The following is an 8,736-nucleotide window of genomic DNA, read 5'->3' as shown; positions in this document are numbered from 1 at the left end:
GGGCATATAAGACTTTTTTTATCCGGGGGGGGGGGGGTGAGCGAGGGGCAGGAGGAACATATAGATGTGAAAAGAAAGAACCTGGTTTCAAAGGGTTTGGACCCTTTTTATTGTAATCATGGAGTCCTCTTCATACATGTCATGGTCCTTTTAAATATCCACTCTTTTTCTTTCTAAGGCAACTTAAATGGAAAAGTCACAGGATTTGAACTTGCCAAATAACAAGTGGGTGGACTCCATCTTCTTTCCAGCGTGGCTGGTTTTTCTTGTTACCCAACACAGGGCTTGATGACATTGCATTACACTCCATTGCGTTACACTGTATGTTGTGTCAGGGCACTGAAATCAGTGGAGGTAAATGTGGGCGAGAATCAGCCCCAGGGCTGATGATCTGGTTTGTGGGAAGGGGGGCCAGAAGAGGAATTCCAGGCCTCGCCTGGACTAGGATTTCAAGATGTGGTGTTAGTGTGTTAGCTGACACCCGCTAAAAAGCAGTGTAGACTTCAACACATGCTAAACTGGTCATGTTGAAGCCTAGCCCCAAGATGGGGCTTAAAATGGGAGGAATTGCCTCAGACACATGAGTACCCTTAATTGCTGAATGCAAACCTTACATGAAGGCTTGGCTTACTCTCCGGTACATATGTCAAGGCTGCCCCCTCTTCCCCAGATGGCAAAATTAGTGGCTGATAATCCACATTTATACTGATCTGAGCAGCCATATAGGAAAGGAATTTTTATTTTGTGCCTTTCTGACACCCATATTTGTGTTGAGTAGTACCTTGTTTAACAAGAAATACCATTCATTTCAATGAGATGACCCCATACAGTAAGGTACTATCTAATCCAAGTATAGGTGTCAGAATCTGGCCTTGTACAATGTCTCCAGTGTAATAGGCACAAACAGGCTTTTCTTCAGCCTCAAGCATGCGTATCGTCTTGTTCCAGTGCCTTGAGTAAATATATATTGGCAAAGCAAGGAGAATTGCACTCTGTTTATGTCAGTGCTAGGTTATGTCTGCTGCTAGCATTCCCAGGTACAAATTGTTAGAGAAATCCATGTTGGGAACATTTCTTCTTCTTCTTACAGTGTTAATGCTTTAGATCAAGTGCTGCAATCGGAGTTGATGGCCTGATGTTTCTGGTTGCCGTGCTGGGTACGGAAACCAGCCTTTCCCCAGACAGCCCAAAATGTTTGCCGGTGACCTCAACAGAGGATGTGGAAGGAGCAGCATTTAGACGTGGCAGCCTCAGGGTTTTCAGCCTGACTGGGTTGTGCAGACAGAGAGTAGTTCTCTCACCTGGGCTCGAACACCAACCCCAGTTCCTGTTTACACATGCTGACAGAGCCTGATTCTTTGGGGCTCAATGTGATGTCAGATGACCAGCTGGCACACAACTTTTGCTGTTCCTTCTCAGGAGCAAATCCAGTGCTCTGTTGTTTGAAATCCATCTTCTAGTACAGCCTTGGCCCTACCGTGCTTTTATGCTCATGGAGCTACAGTAGTTCAAGGTTCTTTTTGCTGGACACTGAATAGCTAATATTGCTTCCTACGGTCTAGGAGATCAGTGGGGTTTTTGGTGTGGAACCCCTGAATGGGGGAGGAAGTCTGCAAAAGTCCTAACGGTGCAGGACCATGGTAAATAGCTTGCTCTCATATAGGGCTTGCGCCTGCAAACAGTTATCTCTAGGTGAATATGCTTCCCATACAGCCCCACTGACTTCAGTCAGACTCTGTGTGGGAATGACTATAGATGGTATGCAGGATGGAGCCCTTAGTTAGCAAATGAGCATTCAACCCACAGGAGACTCTGTGAAGGAAGAGAAAATGTCTTTCCTGGTTGGGTGGTGGTTGTTTGTTTACAGCTAGGGAAAGGAGTAGGACAGTTTGTCTTTCTCCCTGCAAATAAATCACTGTAGAGGATGCACAAGTGAAGAAAAAAAGCATTCCAGTAGAAACAGATGGGAGTGGAATATGGATTCAGGGCTGAAACTGATTTCCCTCCAGAACAGAGAAGAATTCTTCTTTGACTATTGAGATATCAGATAGGTTTGAGCTTTGGATGAAATTCTAGGGCCTGTGTTATGCAGGAATTCTGACTAAATCATCAGAATGGGCCTTTCTGGTCTTAAAAAGTATGGGCCACCTCCTCAGCTGGTGTGAATCAGCATAGTACCCTTGAATTCAGAGCAATGCCGATTCACACCAATGAGGATCTGGCCCCAAAAGAATCTATGAATCCAGAGCTGGATCACTCTTGATCAAGTTTTGGCAGTTTCAGATCTTGTGTTCCAGCACAGGCTCATCTCCGCTCTAAAGAGCGAAACCTCAGAATATGGCGAAAGCATTTGCTAAAGATTTTTTGCATCGGGGATGGGGGGTGGGAATCAGTTGCGGGGGGGAAAAGCCTACTGAATTGGCTCAAGAGTCTCATGTAAATGCAAGACCAAGTCCTAAAATCAAACTAGCCAGAGTGTGTCTTTTTTTGTTAAAATAATTGCAGACAAATTGCATCTTTAACAGATTAACTGTTGGTTTTTGAACATTCATGTTCACTATGGAAAGAGGAAAAGGAGTACTTGTGGCACCTTAGAGACTAACCAATTTATTTGAGCATAAGCGTTCGTGAGCTACAGCTCACTTCATAGGACGCATAAAGTGGAAAATACAGTGAGATTTATATACACACAGACCATGAAAAAATGGGTGTTTATCATACATATTTAAGGAGAGTGATCACTTAAGATGAGCTATTACCAGCAGGAGAGTGGGGTGGGGGAGAGAAAATCTTTTGAAGTAATAATCAAGGTGGGCCCTTTCCAGCAGTTAACAAGAACGTCTGAGGAACAGTGGGGGTGGGGGAGGAATAAACAAGGGGAAATAGTTTTACTTTGTATAATGACTCAACCACTCCCAGTCTCTATTCAAGCCTAAGTTAATTGTATCCAATTTGCAAATTAATTCCAATTCAGCAGTCTCTCCTGGGAGTCTGTTTTCAAAGTTTTTTGTTGAAGAATAGTCACTTTTAGATCAGAAATCGAGTGGCCAGAGAGATTGAAATGTTCTCTGACTGGTTTTTGAATGTTATAATTCTTGACGTCTGATTTGTGTCCATTTATTCTTTTACGAAGAGACTGTCCAGTTTGACCAAGGATAGAGAACATTTCAATCTCTCTGGCCACTCGATTTCTGATCTAAAAGTGACTATTCTTCAACAAAAAAACTTTGAAAACAGACTCCCAGGAGGGACTGCTGAATTGGAATTAATTTGCAAATTGGATACAATTAACTTAGGCTTGAGTAGAGACTGGGAGTGGTTGAGTCATTATACAAAGTAAAAAGAAAAGGAGTACTTGTGGCACCTTAGAGACTAACCAATTTATTTGAGCATGAGCTTTCGTGAGCCACAGCTCACTTCATCAGATGTTTACCGTGGAAACTGCAGCAGACTTTATATACACACAGAAATCATGAAACAATACCTCCTCCCACCCCACTGTCCTGCTGGTAATAGCTTATCTAAAGTGATCAACAGGTGGGCCATTTCCAGCACAAATCCAGGTTTTCTCACCCTCCACCCCCCCACACAAATTCACTCTCCTGCTGGTGCTAGCCCATCCAAAGTGACAACTCTTTACATAATCAAGTCGGGCTATTTCCTGCATAGATCAAGGTTTTCTCACATCCCCCCCACCCCCATACACACACAAACTCACTCTCCTGCTGGTAATAGCTCATCTAAACTGACCACTCTCCAGGTTTAAATCCAAGTTAAACCAGAACATCTGAGGGGGGGGGGGTAGGAAAAAACAAGAGGAAACAGGCTACCTTGCATAATGACTTAGCCACTCCCAGTCTCTATTTAAGCCTAAATTAATAGTATCCAATTTGCAAATGAATTCCAATTCAGCAGTTTCTCGCTGGAGTCTGGATTTGAAGTTTTTTTGTTTTAAGATAGCGACCTTCATGTCTGTGATTGCGTGACCAGAGAGATTGAAGTGTTCTCCGACTGGTTTATGAATGTTATAATTCTTGACATCTGATTTGTGTCCATTTATTCTTTTACGTAGAGACTGTCCAGTTTGACCAATGTACATGGCAGAGGGGCATTGCTGGCACATGATGGCATATATCACATTGGTGGATGTGCAGGTGAACGAGCCTCTGATAGTGTGGCTGATGTGATTAGGCCCTGTGATGGTGTCCCCTGAATAGATATGTGGGCACAATTGGCAACGGGCTTTGTTGCAAGGATAAGTTCCTGGGTTAGTGGTTCTGTTGTGTGGTATGTGGTTGTTGGTGAGTATTTGCTTCAGGTTGCGGGGCTGTCTGTAGGCAAGGACTGGCCTGTCTCCCAAGACTTGTGAGAGTGTTGGGTCATCCTTTAGGATAGGTTGTAGATCCTTAATAATGCGTTGGAGGGGTTTTAGTTGGGGGCTGAAGGTGACCGCTAGTGGCGTTCTGTTATTTTCTTTGTTAGGCCTGTCCTGTAGTAGGTAACTTCTGGGAACTCTTCTGGCTCTATCAATCTGTTTCTTTACTTCTGCAGGTGGGTATTGTAGTTGTAAGAAAGCTTGACAGAGATCTTGTAGGTGTTTGTCTCTGTCTGAGGGGTTGGAGCAAATGCGGTTGTATCGCAGAGCTTGGCTGTAGACGATGGATCGTGTGGTGTGGTCAGGGTGAAAGCTGGAGGCATGCAGGTAGGAATAGCGGTCAGTAGGTTTCCGGTATAGGGTGGTGTTTATGTGGCCATTGTTTATTAGCACTGTAGTGTCCAGGAAGTGGATCTCTTGTGTGGACTGGACCAGGCTGAGGTTGGTGGTGGGATGGAAATTGTTGAAATCATGGTGGAATTCCTCAAGGGCTTCTTTTCCATGGGTCCAGATGATGAAGATGTCATCAATATAGCGCAAGTAGAGTAGGGGCTTTAGGGGACGAGAGCTGAGGAAGCGTTGTTCTAAATCAGCCATAAAAATGTTGGCATACTGTGGGGCCATGCGGGTACCCATAGCAGTGCCTCTACAGCAAACAGGGAAAGATTAAGAATGAGCTCTCAAAAATGGATACTCTCATAAAGAACCAATCTTCCACACAAACTTCCTCGTGGCTGGATTTTACTAAAACTAGACAAGCCATTTACAACGCACACTTTGCTTCTCTACAAAAGAAAAAAGACACTAAACTTTCTAAACTACTACATGCGACAAGGGGCCACAGCAATGGTTCCCTCACCCCACCTAGCAATATTGTTAACCTATCCAACTATACTCTCAGCCCAGCAGAAGCAGCTGTTCTATCTCGGGGCCTCTCCTTCTGCCCCTCCACCCCCACGAACATGATACAGTTCTGTGGTGACCTAGAATCCTATTTTCGACGTCTCCGTCTCAAGGAATATTTCCAAAATACCTCTGAACAACATACTAATCCACAGAGGTCTCCCTGCCAACACTACAGAAAGAGGGATTCTAGATGGACTCCTCCTGAAGGTCGAAACAGCAGACTGGACTTCTACATAGAGTGCTTCCGCCGACGTGCACGGGCTGAAATTGTGGAAAAGCAGCATCACTTGCCCCATAACCTCAGCCATGCGGAACGCAATGCCATCCACAGCCTCAGAAACAACTCTGACATCATAATCAAAAAGGCTGACAAAGGAGGTGCTGTTGTCATCATGAATAGGTCGGAATATGAACAAGAGGCTGCTCAGCAGCTCTCCAACACGAGTTTCTACAAGCCATTACCCTATGATCCCACTGAGAGTTACCAAAAGCAACTACAGCATTTGCTCAAGAAACTTCCTGAAAAAGCACAAGATCAAATCCGCACAGACACACCCCTGGAACCCCGACCTGGGATATTCTATCTACTACCCAAGATCCATAAACCTGGAAATCCTGGGCGCCCCATCATCTCAGGCATTGGCACCGTGACAGCAGGATTGTCTGGCTATGTAGACTCCCTCCTCAGGCCCTACGCTACCAGCACTCCCAGCTACCTTCGAGACACCACTGACTTCCTGAGGAAACTTCAATCCATCGGTGATCTTCCTGATAACACCATCCTGGCTACTATGGATGTAGAAGCCCTCTACACCAACATTCCACACAAAGATGGACTACAGGCCGTCAAGAACACTATCCCCGATAATGTCACGGCTAACCTGGTGGCTGAACTTTGTGACTTTGTCCTTACCCATAACTATTTCACATTTGGGGACAATGTATACCTTCAGATCAGCGGCACTGCTATGGGTACCCGCATGGCCCCACAGTATGCCAACATTTTTATGGCTGATTTAGAACAACGCTTCCTCAGCTCTCGTCCCCTAAAGCCCCTACTCTACTTGCGCTATATTGATGACATCTTCATCATCTGGACCCATGGAAAAGAAGCCCTTGAGGAATTCCACCATGATTTCAACAATTTCCATCCCACCACCAACCTCAGCCTGGTCCAGTCCACACAAGAGATCCACTTCCTGGACACTACAGTGCTAATAAACAATGGCCACATAAACACCACCCTATACCGGAAACCTACTGACCGCTATTCCTACCTGCATGCCTCCAGCTTTCACCCTGACCACACCACACGATCCATCGTCTACAGCCAAGCTCTGCGATACAACCGCATTTGCTCCAACCCCTCAGACAGAGACAAACACCTACAAGATCTCTGTCAAGCTTTCTTACAACTACAATACCCACCTGCAGAAGTAAAGAAACAGATTGATAGAGCCAGAAGAGTTCCCAGAAGTTACCTACTACAGGACAGGCCTAACAAAGAAAATAACAGAACGCCACTAGCGGTCACCTTCAGCCCCCAACTAAAACCCCTCCAACGCATTATTAAGGATCTACAACCTATCCTAAAGGATGACCCAACACTCTCACAAGTCTTGGGAGACAGGCCAGTCCTTGCCTACAGACAGCCCCGCAACCTGAAGCAAATACTCACCAACAACCACATACCACACAACAGAACCACTAACCCAGGAACTTATCCTTGCAACAAAGCCCGTTGCCAATTGTGCCCACATATCTATTCAGGGGACACCATCACAGGGCCTAATCACATCAGCCACACTATCAGAGGCTCGTTCACCTGCACATCCACCAATGTGATATATGCCATCATGTGCCAGCAATGCCCCTCTGCCATGTACATTGGTCAAACTGGACAGTCTCTACGTAAAAGAATAAATGGACACAAATCAGATGTCAAGAATTATAACATTCATAAACCAGTCGGAGAACACTTCAATCTCTCTGGTCACGCAATCACAGACATGAAGGTCGCTATCTTAAAACAAAAAAACTTCAAATCCAGACTCCAGCGAGAAACTGCTGAATTGGAATTCATTTGCAAATTGGATACTATTAATTTAGGCTTAAATAGAGACTGGGAGTGGCTAAGTCATTATGCAAGGTAGCCTGTTTCCTCTTGTTTTTTCCTACCCCCCCCCCCCCCTCAGATGTTCTGGTTTAACTTGGATTTAAACCTGGAGAGTGGTCAGTTTAGATGAGCTATTACCAGCAGGAGAGTGAGTTTGTGTGTGTATGGGGGTGGGGGGGATGTGAGAAAACCTTGATCTATGCAGGAAATAGCCCGACTTGATTATGTAAAGAGTTGTCACTTTGGATGGGCTAGCACCAGCAGGAGAGTGAATTTGTGTGGGGGGGTGGAGGGTGAGAAAACCTGGATTTGTGCTGGAAATGGCCCACCTGTTGATCACTTTAGATAAGCTATTACCAGCAGGACAGTGGGGTGGGAGGAGGTATTGTTTCATGATTTCTGTGTGTATATAAAGTCTGCTGCAGTTTCCACGGTAAACATCTGATGAAGTGAGCTGTGGCTCACGAAAGCTCATGCTCAAATAAATTGGTTAGTCTCTAAGGTGCCACAAGTACTCCTTTTCTTTTTGCGAATACAGACTAACACGGCTGTTCCTCTGAAACCTATACAAAGTAAAACTATTTCCCCTTGTTTGTTCCTCCCCCACCCCCACTGTTCCTCAGACGTTCTTGTTAACTGCTGGAAAGGGCCCACCTTGATTATCACTTCAAAAGGTTTTCTCTTCCCCCCCCACCCCACTCTCCTGCTGGTAATAGCTCATCTTAAGTGATCACTCTCCTTAAATGTGTATGATAAACACCCATTTTTTCATGGTCTGCGTCTATATAAATCTCACTGTATTTTCCACTTTATGCATCCGATGAAGTGAGCTGTAGCTCACGAAAGCTTATGCTCAAATAAATGTGTTAGTCTCCAACGTACCCCAAGTCCTCCTTTTCTTTTTGCGAATACAGACTAACACGGCTGCTACTCTGAAAACTATGGAAAGAGGCATGCAGTAGCAAATCCTCTATGTTAGACCTGCACTGTGGGCCCCCTAAAGGTGGGGGTGGATTGTTTTGTAATGTACTCTAGCGTGTGTCAATAAAATGTGACTTTCCTACATTGTTCAATCTGATCCGTGCCATTGTGGCACCTTGACGTCCTAGAACAATCCAGTCTCCGGCTCATTACCTGACGACGGCCACTCCTGCAGCTACTGGTATAATACGCCAGCAGAGCAATAAGCGCCAACGTGCTGGAGAGATTGAAAACTCTCCCAGAGTATCCGCAGCAGCAGCACAGTGTGTGCCTGACGGTTTGGCTGCTTTCCCTGGTCAAAGCATTGTTTGAAGAAGCCCATGCAATGGACCACAGGGCATCACGCAGTGAGAATGAC

This window comes from Caretta caretta, chromosome 17 (assembly GCF_965140235.1).
Source record: "Caretta caretta isolate rCarCar2 chromosome 17, rCarCar1.hap1, whole genome shotgun sequence".
Lineage (NCBI taxonomy): Eukaryota > Metazoa > Chordata > Testudines > Cheloniidae > Caretta > Caretta caretta.
This window is presented reverse-complemented; position numbering follows the sequence as displayed.